The sequence below is a fragment of the Sus scrofa genome, chromosome 4 (genome assembly GCF_054392235.1).
Source record: "Sus scrofa isolate SSC_HxYL_T2T_F1_AM1 chromosome 4, Sscrofa_HxYL_maternal_Yorkshire_Landrace_v2.0, whole genome shotgun sequence".
Taxonomy (NCBI): Eukaryota; Metazoa; Chordata; class Mammalia; order Artiodactyla; family Suidae; genus Sus; species Sus scrofa.
Window position 1 is genome coordinate 81200141 of NC_139386.1, and position 19801 is coordinate 81219941.

Sequence of the window (19801 nt, forward strand, 5' to 3'; positions counted from 1 at the left end):
AGTCCCTTCTACATATCGTTTACCTGTATCTAATCTCTTCTGATCCTTCACTTTTCATAAATTTGGAGGAACGTGTTGGGGACGGTGGCGCCGCAGACCCGGCCGCGGTGTGTGTGGACCCTTCTATTTCGGTCTCTTTACTAAACGCGGTGTTGGAAGTCAAGCTCTGGACGTTATCAGAGCCAGCCACAAATGCCACATGAAAAGCAGCAAACATCCGGAGTGGCTTCCTGCGAGCCTTGCTTTTCTCATCACGAGAGATTTACGCGGGGGGGGGGGGGGCAAACAAGTTCGCGGGTAAGAGCCGTGTACACCCGCTCGCGTAGCCCGCTTGGAACTCCCGCAGTGCACAGACACGGATCTCTGGGTTCCTGGCTATTAACTGCATGCACGGCCCCCTGGCCAGACCCGAGGTTCCAAAGACTGGGCAAGGAAGCTCCTAGCGCGGCACGAAGTTGTGCCCGTTACCCCTCTGGGCCCCAGGCCGGCGGGCGCAGAAATTAACTCGGGTAGGTGGCGAGCCGCGGCTCGGACCTTGAGTGCCCAGGCACAGGCTGGGTGATGTCCTGCAGGCTTTTGTGTTTGGATGCTCGGGAAGCGGGAGCCGGCCGTCAGAGCAGGCCGTGGACACCGCAGAGCAAGTCCGTGGGGGCGGGGAGGGGGTGCGCGCCCGAACGCTGGGAACACGCCGGGCCGGCCCGCCAGCTACGAGACAATGGTATCCCCGGAACAAAGAACAACAATAAGGCCTTAGCGTTTATAAGCCGCGCACCCGCGGGGCCTCCGGGAATCGAGCGGAAGGCGGCGCGCGGCACGCAGTGCGCTCGGGGCTCCGCACCTCCCAGGTAGGGCCGCGCTCCTTCTCCCCGTCCCCGGGCCAGTCCCCGCGGGCCCAGGATGCCAGGTCGAAGGTGGGATGGGAGACGTGGGGAGGAAGGAGGGACCCGGGAGAGAGCGGCCACCCGCTCTGGCGTCGCGCAGCCCCCGACCCCGACCCGAGAGGCCCCCAAATGTCGGACCCCCAAGGACTCCGCACCTTGCGCGCGCCCCTGCCCCTTGGTGAGCCCGCCTCTGCCGCGGGGCCGAAAAAGTGCGGGCTTTGGGGCCGCTCGCTCGACTCGAGGATGGGAGGCGTGCGTTCCGCTCCCACCGCCCCCTCCCGCATTCCGCCCTGGTCGGCGGACCCCGTCGAGGCCGCCCCGAACCCCGCCCTGGCAGCGGCCGACTCCTCGACCGTAACCCTGTTCCCGTTTGGCCCCGCCTGGGGTTTGCACAGGCGAAGCAGGAAATGCGCTGTTCCCGGTCCACTTCCCTGCTCAGAAACTCGTCCGCGGGAGTGTTTCTTATATTCTCCACCCCCTCCCCCCGCCCCAGCTCTGGTCCCGGGCTGGAGAGTTGGCGCCTTTCCTTTATTCCCTGCCACTGCACACCTCCGGCCCCTGGACACATCGCACACACACACGCTCCCCTTCCTCTCTGCCTCTCAGCTCTAAAGCGAGTCTCGATAGCGGCGTGGCTTCTCTGCACCCGCTTCTGCTGACCTCCCCACGCCCACCTTCCTCGCCCCCCGGAAGAGGCCGGGGCTTGCTTGTCCAGTTGTGGAGTCAGCTGACCAGGCAGTCTTATCAGCAGCATGTCCACTGTGAGCAGAAAGCTTGCACTCCCACCCAGAGGAGAGCAGACACGGCCCCTGCCTCGGAGGAATGCGCAGAGCTACCATTAGTCTTCTTCTCTGATTGATTTGCGTCCAGCAGGGGGTTCTAGGCCCTCTCTCCACTGCGGTAATTTGTTCCTGGCATGTAAAGGTGATGCTGACATCAGTAGGCCAGGCGCTTTGAGCTATTTTTTCTAGTAGAGGTACTGTAATAGGTGGCTTTTCTATCCTGGCAGCGCTGGCTTGCCAAGTTTCCCCAGTCAGCAGGGCTGGGTCTTGCCAACTGGTTGGTTAGGGCAACGGTGTGCATTCTGTAATCATGAAAGAGATCAAAGTGAATAGGTCATAGGACAGGCCACTCCTGACACGCTCATTATCCACTCTTCTATGCAGCTTGAGCCACAAGCCTATCAGGTTTTGAAACTGTACCTGTTGGCTTCCAATGGAGAGAAAATATTAGGAATCCTTGCTGGATTCCTCTGTGGTCACGTTCATTTGACTTCTGTTCCCTGAATTGCCTTCTCTGCCCATTTCCTGACCTTGCCAACACCTTTGTCAGGACCCTTTATTGGCCTCCTATATCCCTAGAGCATAGACCGTCATTGGTACGGAATAAATGCTCCAGGTACTGTGATGGTTGTCCTTAATGCAGTCACAGGGTCACCTTTTAAAGAAAGGCACTAAACACTATCTCTGTAATCCTCAGCAAAGACTCTCTTGGCATCTAAGACACATCTGCGTAGATCACATGGTCAGACTTCAGGTCAGCACTGTTCTCTCTCACCCTCTCCTTCACCAGTGTCATTTCCAGGCACTAAGCACCTGAAACCTCACCTCTTCCAGAATTTGACTCAAGCCCTATGGCTTTTCTGAACCCATTCAACATGAAAGCCCAAGCCAAGAATGTACATGGAAAATTTTGCACATGGATAGATGCATCAGTAAATTTCTATCTTTGGGGGACTTTTCAAACCCAAAACCTTTAGTATTAATTTCTGCCTAATTGAACAGTTTACCAAGCAGTGTCTTGCATGTGAACTCATCTGAGCTTCGTGACAGCCCTTAAGGGAGGCAGAGCAGCTTTGTTATTCTCCTCATGTTTCAGAAGAGGAGGTTGAGACTGAGAAAGAACAGGTGACCTGCTCCAGGTCACATGACAGGATGCTTGGCTTATGTGTTTGCCTTTGCTGTTAACTGTGGTGGGTTTTGTCTTGAATTTCTTTCCCTGACTCCTCTGGAGGCAGGGGCAGATTACCCACTCTCGGCACAGAAACTTCCAGTGTTGTTCCTGACCATGTCACCATACTTTTTCTTAAATATCAGAGATGCAGGGCTGTAACAAGAAAGCATTTTCATTTAGAAAATCTGTAACTATTTTTATTAATAATGTTTATTAGTATATAATAAATACCTATAATCTAAAAATATAAAATACACAAAATAATACTATATTAAAGTAAAAATATTATAAAGTAAATATTTATTAATAATCACCCAAGCCCTAGATGACATGTCATTTATTTTGAGTATTATATTATACAAACAAATTCTAATTCAGCTGAAAAAGTGAAAACAGTTCAAAGTTATACGGGGATAAAGTTGAGATATAAGGAAGGTGGGGTCTCTGAAGCTCTGCCCCTGTACTTCATGCTCAATTCAGACGGAAAGAGATGTAATTAATGACACTGAATTGTGTGGTCTTGTTGTTGTCGCAGAGGAGACTCTGTTGGTCTCCTCTAGACCTACCACTGACCGAGTCTTTGGGGCATAAAACCATACACATAGCAGCTATAGGTAAAGTAAATTTCCTGCATTCTTACTGTTGTTTGGGCGAGAAATGGATGCAAATATTATCCATTCCATTTTATGAAGTGGAAAATTAAGGCACAGAGCAATTGAATAATTTGCTTAATGTTTTCAAATCAGTCTAAGAGACAAGAGAATCATCTGTTCATTTAATCCCAATATTTCCCCAGCACCCATAAGTCTGAGGCTCAGCTCAGAACCACACAGTATGCTGGTTATGAGCACAAATTTGGGAGTCAAACTGTGTGGGGTTGAATCATAGTTCTATGGCCTTCCAGCTGTGCAGCCTTGGACATGTTGCTGAACCTCTCTGTACCTCCTCTGTAAAGTGAAGGGTAATTATAATAATGATCTCAGAGAGTTGTATGAGGATGAAATGAGTTAATTGTTCATAAACTACTTAGAATAGGGCCTGGTACATAGTAAGGGCTGCACAGGTATTTAATAATAAAATAAAATTTAAATTAATGCATGTTAGCATATGAAGACATGATAGGAGAATACATAAGAAAAGGCTGCCATCATCCTGGAAGTAAATGCATTGTAACAGCTAAACATATGTTTTCAAGAAAAAAATTAATGGACTTTCAAAATACCTTGATATCCATTATAACTAGGAATAACTAACATTATCATGCTCTAGTCAAAATTGTCTGTTCCATCAGCAAAAGCATTACAACAGGTCTACAAACTATTGTGCATTTTCTAATTATATTTGAATGTCAATATTTTTATTTTGGTGGTAAAATATTTTTAAAAATCTTTGTTATATGCACGTCAAGCTCCTAAAACTCTATTAAGACTGGCCGGGAAAAAAAATACATAGAATTGTAAAACATTCAGTATTCCATTAGAAGATCTTTTAATGCAATGAGATACCTAGTAATCAGCATTTAACATGGATAAGACTAGATTTTTCTCCTAAAGGCAGAGAGACAAAGTCCAATTTTGGTAACTATGCCCAGGACCCAAGTGTTTAAAGGAAAAATAATCCACAGATGTGCAAACCTCACCTCGATCTTTTGGTGTGAAAGACCGCAAATTCTAGTCTTGGTTGTTCAATAACTTGAAGCCAGGTAAACTGCAAGTCACTTAAACTGCCTCATGGTCGGTTTTCTCAAAAGAGGAAGGAGAAAATACCCAATCTGTTCCCTAATTGTTCCAGATAAAGAAGAGAACAAATAATCACAATGTTTTGCAAAGTAAAAGTGCCTAGTGGAACTGGGCTGGGGTGCGTGTCTGCAGATGTCTGGGTGAATGTGTTTAAGAAGGTTCTTTGTACAGAAAAAAGAAATAATTGCAAACTGAGAGAAAATGGAAATAGAGATTGTAAACAAGACTGCATTGCTTTGAGTTATAATGGAATGCTGCTGTTTTTAGAGCAAAACCTTTTTAAGAAACTAATTACTGCACAAAGGGTCCCACTTTTGATCCAGAGCAAACCAGATGCTGTTTTATGAACTAAGGCTATGGATTTACTGGACAGCAATTATTTTAGTAAATATAGATTATCTCAGTGGTTAATTTAAAACCTAAATTTGGAGACAGACAACCCTGCTTTTTGACATTTTCTTACTATGTAACATTTCCTTGAAAGTCGCTTGACATATATGGAATCCTAGGGCTGAAAAGGACTGCAGGATCCATCCTTGCTCCTCAAGTTCTGTAAAATTATCCTAGTGAGAATTTGGAAACATGAATGTCTTACGGAGGAAATATCACACATGACACTAATATATGAAAGCACTTGTTCCTCGGACCACTGTGTAAACACATTGCATTCTTTTAAAACCATTTATTTTCAGATAATTTCAAACTTGCAGAGAAGTTGCAAGAAGAGTATAAAAAATTGTATCAGCTTCACTGAGACTCTTCAATTTGTTGGTATTTTATCGCTTCTGCTCCATCTCCATCTAAACAAAAACATTTCCCCACATTTGCTCTCTCTCTCCCTAAAATACAAATAAATGCATAGAACAATATAAAATACAGAATACATTAATTTATAATACATATATTATTATAAAATGTATTAATATGTGCCAATATATTTTAGATACTTCAGAAACATATAATACCCCATCTAGTATATCTTATACATTAAAACATGTGTATGTATGTGTGTATGTGTGTCATTAGCCTTTTTCTGAACCATTTAAGAGCAAGCTGCGACATGACGTCTCACTTACTCTCAATACTCCAGTGGACCCTTGCCCATGTAACCGGCCAGCAAATAACCAAACAAATCTGGAAATTAACGTCACTCCCATCCATGTCTACCATCTAAGCCACCCGCGCACTTCAAATGTTGCAGACGGCTCCAACAGTCCTGTTTCTTTCTGGTCCAGCATTCAGTGGACGATCACAGTTGCCTTTTGTCATCATGTCTCTTTGGGCTTCCTTCTGGAACAGTTCCTTTATGGTTTTAAAGACAGCAAGGCGTTCACTCCAGGGGGGGTCCCACACCTAGTCTGTCTGGTATGGGCTCCTGCATTCTTGGCAGGAAAACTACAGAAACGGTGTGGGCCCTTCCCAGGGCATGCTGAAGGAGGCTATCCATCAGCCCTATCATCACTGCGAGTTAACCTTGACCACCTGATCAGCTTGGTATCTGCCCAGTTTCTCTGCTTTCAAGTCACCATGTCCCCCTATGCAACCAACAAGTACCCTTTGTAGGGGGAACTCTGTCCTTAGTCTAAAATCCTCATCAAGCCTCCACCCACCTGCCTTAGCATCTGCTTGGGTGGGTGATGAATGGTGGTTTTGAGTTCCCATCATCCCTCTACATTCCTTCTACTATAAGGAAGTTTTCCCTTCTTTCTTATTTATTCATTTACTTATATGAATGTGGGCTCATGGAGTCCTTCTTTATTCAGTTGTTTGTCATCCTTAACGAATACTATTTATTTGGAAGCTCCGGTTGTCACCGGTTTGGCCCATGGGGCCCCTTCAGTCTGGCTCCTGTGTCCTTTTGATGTGTTCGTATCATCCTCCGACTGTTTCCTTATTTTCTGGCATCACAAGATAGTCCAGGTTCATCCTTGTACTTTTCCTGCCTTAACCCTGATTCAGCCATTTCTGCAGGGAGTCAAGAGCATCTTTCAGTGAAGGATGGCATTGAGAAACCAAGATCTGGGTTCTCATTGGTACTGGGGTATCATGGCTTCTAGACTCAGCAGAGAGGGCTAGGAAACAGGCATACGTGTGTACGCCCGCACACAGCTCTACAGCTATTTCTATATCTACCTCCAAAAATGATGAAAACCATGAGTAAAGATACCTCCAGTTCCAATTTAGCATCTCAGGGTTCTCGCTAACCTGCTCCTTTTCCATATTTATAAACCCCCTTTCCAATGGTGAGAAATGTGTCTCCCACTGCCCTTGATACACCTGCGTATTTGCTCACTGTAAATCCATCTCTGGGCCACCTGCCCTCCTGCTCCCGGCTTCCAGGCCTGCCAGCGCCCCTGTGCACATCTGCCCCAGCACTCCCCCGTTTTCATGTTCAGAAGCAAGGGAAAGAAATAATAATGACTTGTTTACATTTATTTTAAAAATTATTTTAAGTACAAAATGTGACCATAAGCTATAATATCAAAATTTCCTTCTTTACTCTCTTTCCTTGCTGGCAATTGCCTCAGGAGTAAATGAAAAACAAAGTTACAAGGCGCTAGTTTTGTTTGTTTGGGGTGGCCTCACCCATACTTTTTAAAATACAAGATTGTTCCTTGAAACCCCCCCCCCAAAAAAAAAATGTTCCTTGGGCTCTGGGTCAGGGCTAGAGCCAAACTAGAGATTGGCTTGACCTCGCAGGATTTCTTTTACTAAAAATTATCAGGAAGAGAGAGGAATAAGAATTAAATAATATTTTCCAGAAGTGTTGATAGCATTTGTGGCAGCCTTGAGGAAATACTTGGTAAATACACTGCCTCGCCCCTCTTGTCAGCCACACCTACACACATTACTTTCCATGTTCTGAAACGAAGAAAATAATGCCTAACAAGTCGGGTTTCATGCCTTGCCCCAAGTTCAGAGGTTGGCCAATCTAATTTACACTGCTTCTATGCATGACTGGGTTCCATGAGTCATTCCATCTTCAGCATGAGAGGGAGAGTTCAGTGGAACTGTATTAATATGAAGACCAACCATGGACCCTCCGCATGAGGCTCAGCCCCTCTGTACACAGCCCCTTGCAAGGCTGCAGAGCTCGTAGGGTGCACGGCTGGCAGCCTGCAACCCTGCAGGTGAGCAGGTCCAAGTTCAGTTGACTGCCAAGGGCACCTAGCCACCACCTCTCTCCTTGGCAAATCTTCCGTCCCTTTCCAAAATTACAGGAGGAAAATTTTACTGGGTCATTGCTACAGAAAGGGTGATGATAAAACATCCCAGAGCCAGAAGGCATAGCCATAGGTTAAGCAAAGACTCTAAGCGTGAATGATTTAACAAATATTAATCATATGTGTATGTATTAACTGGTTTGGTCATTGTATGTCGTGAGACGAACAAAACACAGCTAACGTACCAGTTCGGTATAAGGAGGGTGGTTCAAACTGAAGGGGCCATTCTTGAGCAGTTTAAGGCTTCAGCAGTTGAAGGACCTCTGCTAACTTGATTTTTCCAATACTTACTCTATTGACAAACAGATTATAATAGCCTATTTATAAAGTTAATTAGTAAATACTTTCCCACACCTTCGCCTAGCCTTTGATTTGGGGACATTTTAATAGGGGGCTTTCCCCATGCTTGTGGGTAACAGAGCAGTGGTCAGGTCACTGCGTAAGCGAGCCATCCATGCTGGTGGTCAGGCTGGTCTATGCGGCCCCACACACACCCTCGTGGGGCTCTTCCCTATCCCCACCATCTCACTGCCTTCTGCCTCCCTCTCTGTGTTCTAGCCAGCTGGCCCCTTGCCGCTTCTAAAACATGCCAGGCTCTTTCCTCCTTGAAGCCTCTGTTCTCTGCACGGACCAGAGTCCCCTCGTGTTTTCCTGTGGACCAGAATCCTCCCTTATTGAGGGACACCTACTCTGGGAGACCACCCTACCTAAGGTGGCCACGTCTGTCACCGCCCCCCACAAATTTGTCACACTCTCTTCTCCCACTCGGTTTATAATTTCCTAAAGCACAGGTTATTAGCAGCATCATGTTTTGTATATTGGCTCTCTTTCTCCCCATTAACACGCCAGCTCCCTGAGACACGATCTGTGCTGTGCACTGCTGTATCCTGGTGCCCAGAACAGCTGGCGACAGGCACATAAGGGGACCTCAACAAGATCTGTTGAATGAATGAAAGATGGCCCAAGACAGCTCGTCAGAGGACTTTCCTCTGCCCTCAGTGGGACCCAAACCGTGGACGCTCTGACTGCTGGCTGGTGTTTTACTGTGCATGGTCATGTCATGCCTTTCTCTTGAAAACACTCTTTTCCCTTGGTGGCCTGTCTTGCTTTTACTGAAGCCTCACCCTGTCACTTTAAGAAGAGGAATGTCATCTATGGACATGTATTTCATTAACAGAGTATTATCTCCCAGAGTAACTAAGAACTTTCAAAAGAAGGGTGATGGTTATAAGAGCTTCTAAATAATTGCGACTGATTAGGTATCTTAATCCAGTTGCCAGTTAATTGTGTTTGTTTGTGATTAGGAATATGATTTGCAACTCCCCCCCCTCCCCAATCTCCCGGTGTTTGGGGACGGCCAACCTTCCCCCCACTCCGTATCTGCAGCCGGCCCTTTGAAGCTGTTTGCCCAGGGAATGAGACCCCGGCGATCACCTGGAGCCAGGAGCTGGGAGGAAGGCATCTGCCCAGCCACCTGCAGGCTGGCGGAGAAAGATGCCCCCGCCCCCGCCCACCGCAAGCCGCCCGGAGCTCCGAGGCGGGCGCCCCTTCCCGCCCTCCCCCCACGCCCCGGCACTATTTCTGCGGAGAAAATGACTCAAAACGATCAAAACGAAGCGCTCTTTAAAGCAGGGTTTCCCAGAGTAGCTGTGCCCAAGGATCCGGATTCCCTTTCTCCCCAATCGGTCGCCCATTGATTCTTTTAAAATGCAACAGAGATCAACCACCAGAAAAATAAAATAACGAAGTCCTGTAAAATACAAGCTCACATTCTTTTGTTACAAGACTTCAGCCTTCTCTCAAATTGCCCCCCAGGGTCCAAGCTGCTTCCTGCCGTTCCTGTGCTTCCCCGCGGGCGGGCACCAGCTCTGCCTCCGCCAACCCACCCCGACCGGGCGCGGACCCCAGAACCTAGCTCCAGAGAGACTGGCCATGAACCCGCAGGTCTTTCCTCACTTTGCAGTTTCAGGCCCCTAGTTCCTTATTTATTTTTTAAAGGAGATGTCCAGTTGATTGGAAGAGTGACGTTAGATGAGACCTTCGATCACTGATAAGCACCAACTCGGCAATAAGCCGCTTACCGACATTATTCACTGCTGAACAACGGGATTGTTTGCCTGGAGAGTCAGATCTGAGGCTGCGGTGGGGAGCGGGGATGGAGTCAGCTCGATGGCGGGGCTGGTTGGGGGGCGGGAGGGGAAGCCTGGCCGGCAAAGGGCAGAGAGGAGAGCGGGCAGAGAGGAGAAGCAGTTCCACTGACCTGCTTCTAGGACTCCGATTGGAATTCTTCCTTCTGCTGCCCAATACGTAAAACTATATTATTAACTGTAGCTAGTCCTACACCTCACATATATAATATACATGATATAATATTTGTAATATAACTTATGTTTATATACACACACATATATATACGTATATACGTACGTATATATATATATACTGTTTTACCCATGAAGAAACTCAAGTGCTATTTCCAATAGTCAGTTTGGGGCATCTGGTACTAGAAGCCTAGCTGTTCCAGTCGATGGTATGGGCTCCCTTCCTGACTGGTGGGCTCCCTCCCGGACTAGTTGGGCTCTCTTTGTCTTTTAATGGGATCAGGTTTTGAGGGCCAAACTCTGCTCATCCATCCCCCAGCTCATTCTGACTTCTAACTTGACTTGTCCGCTAGGAATTCTGGCTTCACAAATCTCAATGCCCATCTTCCTTTCATTCCCATCACCATCAAAAAGGAGCTGTGATTGCAAGTTTCCGCATGTGGAAAATGTTTCTGTATAAAAAATACTATTTTGGTATCACTGATATGTTATTACCACACTAAGGCCTTTGTTCAGGCAGGGGATTTTAAATCATTAATTGATGTGAATTTGTATTTTCCAGGAAGACACTTACTGTTCAAAATTCCTTCCATTTAGCTGTGTTTTCAAAGGTGCTTGAATTGTCTGGTCATATGCCCTCAGTTTTCAATGTTTTCATAAGTAACTTTCTTGAATTCAAATCATCTTCGAATAATCTTATTTTACTATTTCATATATCTGTAGGTTTTCCCTAAACCAGGCATCCAAAGATATCCTCAAGTCTTTTAGAGTAAGAGCTTTCTAGAGGAGATCTAAAATTGTGACACTATCAAAATTGCTACAACAGGGAATAGTACACCAAGGAGAAAAATTGTTTCTTTTGTAGATTCGCTCTCAGATATAATGGACTTGCATCATACATTTAAAGTGGTATGTTGGTTCCTTCAAAAAAAAAAAGTTGGTATTGCTTTTTAAAGGATATGAAAAGTGGAAAAGTGATTTGCTGTTTTACAAAATCTAAGAATTCATAGTTATACAGTACTTTGCAAAGTATTTTTACATATGTACTTTAACCTTCAAAGTAACCCTACTGGTTAGATAGTCTTACTTCTTTCTTTTTTTTTTTTTTTTTTTTTCACAGCCAGAAAATGAGGTTCAGAGAAGTGAAATGACCCACAAGGTCACAGATCTAGGATGGGTCAGACTTTGATTCCACAAGCTCTGCTTTTTCCACGGTTCCACACAGTTACCATGGCTTCACACACGCAAAAGCGCCATCCTGCCACCTTCCTATCAGGCACAGATGAGCCCTCCACTGCGTGAAGGTTTCCAGTTTCCTTAGATCCCTAGAGCAACCTGCCTTGAAGTCTTAGGACAGCATGCTTTTATTCAGTGTTTTTGCAGGAACACTTTCTTTGTCCATAAACAAAGCCTTGATAACCAAGAGAGTAGCACAGTATTCTCCATTGAGCTTTACCATCCTAAATTCCTAGGGGAACATGCCTCAAACAACGTCCCAGACTTCTCCCCACAGAGATTCTTTTTACCCTGGCGAAGGCCTGGGATTTTGCATTACTCATCCTAGTGGCCCAGGGCTGGGAGATATCGATTTAACATATTAAAAGTGGTCAACTGTGAATGATGTGCCCTATAATTGTGGGTACCCTGAGTACTATTTTTCCGAAAACACAAACTAAAAGAGCTACCCTAGGTTCTTGGCTTCCTGATTATTTGTAAAAGAATCAAGCTTCAGAGGAAAGGATCTTCTCAACTTCATTTTAGCACTTTTTCCATAAGAAGACGTGGCCTGGGACATCTGTAGTGCCTTTGGCAGGTAGGAAAAAAATTGTCTCAAAGCTTTCTCAGGGTACCTCCCCTTCTGTGACTCCTACAGCATCTTCCTCCCAGAAAAGGATTAATTATTTATGCTTTCCATAGCTATTTTTTGTAATTTTGCCACGGTTGGTTATTTTTGTTAAAATTGACCACCTGTCCTATTCCTCTTTATACCACTTTGGGACCCAGAACAAGGTGCTTAATAAATGCCAATTGATTCTAAGTCCAGCTCGATGAGAATTGTGGAAAAGGACTTGGTATCTTCTTGGCCTTTTTAAATCCTGTTTCCTCTGTGTTCATTTCAGTTCACTTCAGTTTTAGAGTCTTACAACCTTGTGTACTTCTGGGCACATACGAAAATCACTTGGCCGGTATCAAATACGTGTTTACCACTGAGTCAGCCCCTGGATTTCAAGTCATTTTAAGAAGGTTCAAGATGGCAACCCAAATTCTTTATATGCATTCATTAAATAAACCTAATTAAAAAAATGTTTTATTGCCATGGTAACAAAGACAATGGAAAGCCTTTGGACATCTCACAACACTAGATGAATCTGGAAAAGGGATAGCTGGATTTTTTTTTGTACAAGTTTTATTCTAGCAACTCTTCTCTAAGTTTGAAAATCTTCCTAAATGAAAGTTGGTTTTTTAATTAGACATTAAACCTTGCAAAGACATTATGCTGAGTGAAGAAGCCAGTCACAAAAGACCACATATTCCATGATTCCATGTATGTGAAATGTGCAGAGCAGGCAACTCAGTTGCTTGGGGCTGGGGGGCGGGGGGGCAGGGGCGGCCAAAGGGAGCTGGGAGGCAGGGGGTGATAACTAAAAGGTATCAGGGTTTGGGGGTGATGCAGGTGTTATAAACTTGATCGTGGTGATGACTGCACCACTCTCAATTTACTAAAAACCACTGAATTGTACACTTTAAAGGGTTGAACTGTGTAGCACGTAACTTCTAGCTCCACGAAGCCTTTATTAAAGAAATTAGAAATCAGAGACAGTGTGGAAAAGATCCAGATATTCAATGTTTGGTTTGACACGGAACCTGGTTGGAACTTTGGAAAAAGGACACCAATCAGGATGGAGTCCCCCCACCCCACCCCACCACCGTCTCCCAGGCCCATTTCCACTTGGCACTAAAGGGATTATCCTCTCTCCCAGGGTAGTTAGTTGACAGAAAAGTGTTCCAACACATCAACTAATTGATTTATGATTAGTCATGGGATACTGTTATCATCTGACAAGTTTGTTTTTAAACCTTTCTCTTTAATGTCTCATTTTCAGCTTGAATTCAGAGATACTTGGAAAGAGCTTTCTTAAAGCTTTCTACAGATCTGCTTCAGAATCCCAAGTGGTTCCTGTCTTCCCCACTTCCTGTCTGGATTGAGTAAAATGAGTTTTCACCCTCTCTTTCTCAGTCTTGCAAAGATTAAATGGCAATTAGGTTTTGTGGTGGGAACACTGATGAGCTTAAAAAAAAGAAAAGAAAAAAAAAAAAGCTAAGTTTACCTTGAAGTTAATCAAGCTAAAAATGACACTTGCACTTGCAGAAATGGGAAGAAAACGTTAACGCACAACCTTCCTCCGAGTCCCTGATACTTGCTGGTTAGTGATCTCCCCCAGTCTCATTTGTTCATTTGGGGACTTGCTGAAATATTCCAGAAAAAAAAATTGCTTTATGTTTAGTGCTTTTAAGTAAGATCGGGGGCTGTATGAGCTTGAAAAATATTTGTATAGGAAGAAATTTTCCTCAGGAGCCAGTATTTCATCTTTTTACATACGAAGCAAAATCATTGTACAAATGGATTTGAAAGGCTCACGCCCGTTTTCTGGGTGAAAATGCTTTCTTTAGGTGCCTGAGGACTCAAAATGACAAAGGAAATAATTATTTCTCTGAAAATCAAGCTCTGTATTAACCAGAGTGTTCTCAGATTTAAGCACGAGGGTCTGTGGGAACATGGCCTACCATGGAAAGTTCTAGAGGTTCTCCTTGGGTGCAAGAACACTCTTTCTTTGTGAAGCGAGACCCCCTTCCCCCCGCCCCAGATGTGGGAAGGCTGGGAGGCTTCACCCACACCCAGGGTCTGTACAGCTGCTGTTTAAACATCTTATTTGTCCTTATTGTCTCGGAGAGAAATATTTTTCTAAAATTGATAGTGCTGAGTTCTCTGTTTGGAAACACTTGTTAGAAGAGAAAATAAGAGTTCTCTTGGTAAACAAACCAAGAGCTTACTGTTCAGTTTTGAAATCAGCGGGGTTTTTTTCTACCAAAACAAGTAGTATACTGTAGTCAGAATGAAAACGTTTACTCATTTTTGGTTCTTTTATTACCCCATAATTTGGGGAACTTAGTCACTTTTATTTTGGGCCGGGAAAAAAAGGGGGGCTGCCACCTTTAAAAGAATCAAGATTTCTCAGTAACCAAGTAGATGATTTACCTTCACCCACTTTAACCCAGTTCTCCTCATCCTATAAAAATGGAATTATTGGAGTTCCCTGGTGGCATAGCAGGTTAAGGACCCAGTGTTGTCACTGAAGCAGCTCAGGTTGCTGCTGTGGTGCAGGTTCCATCCCAGACCCAGGAACTTTGACATGCTTTGGTCACGGCCAAAAAAAGGGGGGGGAGGGGAATTCTCTACTTTTATAGAACCAGGTAATTTCTAACATAAACAGAAAAACATTATGAATAAAATTTAAGATCCAAGGAAAGACATATGCCTTTTGTGGCTCTAAAACAAACTAAACCAAAAAAAAAAAAAAATTCAACAATGAAAACTTTGCGTTTGAAAATTAAGTTAGAAGTCCAATATCCTAATCATACACCTGTGGTTATATACACAGTATCTCCATTTCTGACTTCAGAAAGTTAACTGGTGGAGGAGGGTTTAATAATTCTTGCTATCTATACTATTCTGATTATTCAGATTTTTTTAAAGATTATACTTGATTTCAGAAGACATGACTTCTCCACAGTGTCAGATAACATTTAACCCAAACAGAGTGAATGTCAGTAGAAGGGAATTCTGTTTCATAATATCAACTATACACGATAACTCTATATTCTAGTTGACAGTCCCAGTGTGAATTTTGACTTGTCAGAGGCAGGAACATTTTCTAGAAGGTCCGAGTCATTGAGTGTTGCTTGGAATTGGCTCTGAACCTGGAGACGCTCATCCCACGCATCAGTCACAAAGTTCGTTTTTTTAGTAAAAGTGACCTTCAAAATAATTCCCGAAATACCATCTTTTACCAAAATCATGAATCCCATTTAAAATAAATGCATTTCTTTCAGTTAAAAAAAAAAAAAAAACTTTAAATTTTAGCATTTCATCTGACTTTTTTGACCTACTTCTTACACCGGAATGACTTTACTGAGTGAGATCAAACACGGGCTCTTGGCCTCAACTACATGGACAAGCAACACTGGCTCCCAGGCTGCTCTGTGGCACGCATTATGGACTTCACAAAGCGTTCAAGGTTACTTTTCAATTTGTTTCAGCCAGAATCAATAAATCTCTTGCCTGGTTTCTTTGCTGTACGTATTGTACTGGTTAATCATGTATATACACAGCAGAGCACATTAGATTTGGAGAAAGAGTTTTCTGATGGGAGCCAATTTTTAACTACCGTGCTGTTGAAATTTGAAAACAAAGGGAAACTGCTCCTGTTTATTATTAAGGTGTGATATGAACCAGGAGCCATAAATAATCCTGCTGGCCACCTTCCAGGGCAGAAGAAGGAAGGAAAGATGGAGAAGGAGAGAGAGCGAGAAAGAGAGAGAACACCATCTCGTGAAATTGTTTTTGCTGAGGAACCTCGATGTGTAGAAAATCCTTCCTAGGCAGCCACAAACACCAACTAAAGGGGGGAAATCGCCACGTCTATAAACACAGGAGTAAGCTTTCACTTACATACACACGTAATATTGAAGAGACAGCATGAAATGTTTTCTAAAGACTAAGAATGGGTGAATGTAGAAAAGCTACGGCAGAGAAAAAATAAAAAATATTATCTCTACGGGGACTTCCCTCCCCTTTCCTCATGCTACCTCAGTCCCTCTTCTCTAGAGCTCCCTATTTAGAGTTAGAGGTAAGATTCATGGTCCCACCTGACGGTGGCTGGGGTGGAACGTGTCCTTCCGTGGTGCCCGTCTACCTAGTTCTGCCCCATCGCAGCCAGAACTCTCTCCTGGCATCAGGACACGCTCTGCCTGGTCCTGGTCGTGCCCCTGTCTATCCAGCAGTGTGGCTTCAGGCTAACCATCTCGATTTTTCTCCCATAACTGAGAGGGTTGCTTAGGATGTCTGTTGGGTGCCTCTCAGTCTTTCTCTTCTAGGATCTGGGGCGTCTCCCGAAGGCAATAAGATTGCAAAAGTCCCAGTCTCTGAAGAAGTTGGGAAGTAGAATATTTCTAAATTGACCCGTTACAGAATGCAGAAAAATCACCTGGGGCTGTGGGAGGTGGGAGGCAACTTCCTTGAATCTGCATTTTTACCAAGTAGCCGAGGAAATTCTCACCCACATGGTTCTGAGGCCTGGTGAAGTCTTGCCCTAAGGATTCTTTAAGCTTCGACTGCGGGAGGAAGTCTGTGAAAATCAAGACTTTTTAAATGAGTTTACCTAGGGGTATCTTTAAGCTTCTGAATGAAAATAACAGCTTGTGCATTTAGGAAATTAACATATATACAAGACAATCCCAGGAAAAGGGGCAGTAGCTGGGGGACAGTTTCTAGATTTAAGCTTCACCGGTCACTGTTGTTGGTTGTGAAGAATGCATCTGAGAGAGAAAGAATGTCTCCATTTTCCATTTTAGTGGGAATTATTTCCTGTCACAGAATGAAGTTTAAACAGTAAGTCACTGTAAACCTCACATTCATTCAGTCGAAACTCCACACATTTTAAATGCCTCAATACCTTTCGGGGTGTTCAGAATTTCTATTTCTAGCGATTCTAAACTAGTTTAATCAATGTCACAAGTTAATGATGCTGAATTGAATGTTCACACATCCACACTCTCTTTTTAAGTAACAGCTCTTTGGGGGATATAGTTCACATATCATACAAGTCATCTTTTTAAAGTGTCCAATTCAATGGCTTTAGTATTTTCACAGATATCAGCAACCATAGCCACATTCAATTTTAGTCACCACCACTCCCTCCCCCCAGACCTCTGGGGCCCCAGGAAATCATGAATGGACTCTCTGTCTCTTGTAGTTTTGCCTATTTTGGACACTTCACAGAATTGGAATCACATGCTGTGTAGGTCTTTTGTGACTGGCTTCGCTTACCTGGCAAGAGGCTTTCAAAGCTCATCCTTGTGGTGGCAGTGTGTCAGGGCTTCTCTCTGGCTGAGTAATATTCCATTGAACAGATATGCTGCATCTGGTGCATCCTTTCATCAGTTGATAGACATTTGGGTGGTTTCTACTTTGGGGCTGTTATAAACATCTGTATACAACTTTTTGTATAGACTCATGCTTGCCCTTCTCTTGGAGAGGAACGGCTAGACCCTACAGTGACTTTATGTTTAACCATTTGAGGAACTCCCAGACTGTCTTCCACAGTGGCTGCACCGTTTTAAAATCCTACCACCAACAGGTGAGTGTTTCAGTTTCTCTACATCCTCACCAGTACTTGTTATCATCAGTCTTTTTGATCACGGCGTCCTAGTGGGTATGAACTGGTATATCTTAGCGGTTCTGATTTGAATTTCCCTAATGGCTAATGAGGTTGAGCATCTTTTCATGTTTAGTGGTGATCTGCCTTGGACAAAGATCCCTGTTTGGACTCTGAAGCTCAATTTGAAAATGACTTGTCTTTATTATTGAGAGGTAAGCATTCCTTTTATATCCTAGAGGCAAGTCCCTTAGCAAATAGATGATTTGCAAATAGTTCTTCCCAGGTTGTCTTTCCCTCACTTGATGGAATCCTTGGTAGCACAAAAAATTGGTTAATTTTGATGAAGTCCATTTTTGTCTCTTTTCTCATTGGCTGCTTGAGCTTTTGGTGTCACTTTAAGAAGCTATTTCCCAAAATCCAAATCATGGTGGTTTAGACCTATGTTTTCTTTCATGAATTTTATAATTTTAGCTCTTACATTTACACTTGCTCCATTTCTTAGAATTTATTTATTTTTAACTGCGATAAAACACATAACATACAATTTACCATTTTGACTATTTTTAAGTGTAGAGTTGAGTGGAAGTATATTCACACTGCTGTGCAACTAAATATCCAGAACTCTCCTCAAGTTTCAAAACAGAAATTTTAGAACAACACCACCCCCAGGCCCCCGGAAGCCTCTGTCAACCATCCTTCTGCTTTTTGTTCCATGAATTTGACTACCTCCTAAAAGTAGAATATTTGTCTTTTCGTGACTGGCTTGTATCACTTAGCATAGTGCTCTCAAAGTCTATCTGTTGAAGTATGGGTCAAAATTTCCTTCCTTTTAAAGGCTGAATAATATTTTATTGTATGTATAGACTATATTTAGTTAAGTGTTCAATCCATTTTGAGTTCATTATTGTTGTTTATGGTGTGAGGTAGGGTTCGGTTTTATTCATTCCTTTGTATGTGGAAATCCAGTTGGCTCAGCACAATTTGTGGCTTATTTATTCTTAGTACAGATGAATAACTGAATTTAAATGACTGTTATTTCAAACTCTTAAATGTCAGTGAGAAAATCTAAAGGCTGTTTTCAAAGTAGTAGTGCATGATCAGGTTACTTTGTGTTGTGGGCAATGTGGGTTTCAAGACAAGGCATTGTTTTAATGTGAAAAAGTCAGGTTTCCTCCTTGGACTCCAGAGTCTTTCTGCCTTTTTCATTTTACTATTGAAAAGCAGCTTGTCACTTTAAGGGAATGGTGAAACTGAATAATTTTAAAGTATTAATAATAACTTTAAAGTATTAATTATTAAATTATTTAAAGTAATAATTATTATGATCAATATCTAAATATACAGGTTATCATAAAGTGTGCACATGGGCATAGAAACTGGAAAAAAGGAGTCGAAATCACCCCTACTTACTCTTTAATAGAAATGTCTGAGTTCCCGTTGTGGCTCAGTGGTTAACGAATCCGACTAGGAACCATGAGGTTTTGGGTTCGATCTCTGGCCTTGCTCAGTGGGTTAAGGATCCGGTGTTGCCATGAGCTGTAGTGTAGGTCGCAGACGTGGCTCGGATCTGGCGCTGCTCTGGCTGTGGTGTAGGCCGGCAGCAACAGCTCTGTTTCGACCCCTAGCCTGGGAGCCTCCATATGCCGCAGGAGGGGCCCTAGAAAAGGCAAAAAGACAAAAAAAAAAAAAGTCACCAAGAATCAATGTATACTTGACTACCAATAGGTGGCACTAGACATTTAGTCAGTATTTCACTCATTTCGTGTTGTCCATAACATAAAAAACTGAAACCATCTCTACTGAGAATATAAAACCCCTGGGAAAAAATGGAATCTCTGCCTCATAGTTACATTCAAAATGACCGTTAAGTGAAGGTGGCTTTCAATTAAACTGATACCAAGGGGGGCAGGTTTATAGATTTGAGCCACAACATCCAATGAGAAAAGTCCTTACTACAACTCAGACAGCTCTTCAGGTCAGGGATGCAGTCGGTCCCTCTAGAACCTACTGGGAAGTAGTCAGGGAAACTTTGGAGGTATTGTTCTTTGTTTTTCTTGAAAGAAAAGAAATGCAACTGCAGCAGAGAAGAATCTATATTTGACTCCAGGTAGACAGTTACAGAACCAAACACATGATAGAGAACAGAACAGAATTCAATCATTTGTGTGTATATCCTTTATTATTGCAATAGTTGTCAATTTGATCACTGGTATATTAAACATTATATATATACATTTATAAACA

At 43.4% G+C, this 19801-nt stretch overlaps 1 long non-coding RNA gene across 2 annotated transcripts in view; it reads left to right on the top strand.

Annotated features, from left to right (window-relative positions):
• The first annotated feature begins 271 nt into the window (after positions 1–271).
• Positions 272–19801, top strand: part of LOC146403889 (uncharacterized) — a 32694-nt gene continuing 13164 nt past the window's right edge. Inside the window, exons 1-4 of one of the 2 annotated variants that reach the window (XR_014843097.1) lie at positions 272–509; positions 11239–11931; positions 17409–17536; positions 17691–17769. This is a non-coding gene — a long non-coding RNA (uncharacterized LOC146403889). The remainder of the gene's footprint in view (positions 510–11238; positions 11932–17408; positions 17537–17690; positions 17770–19801) is intronic. The other variant, XR_014843098.1, reaches the window with a different exon arrangement.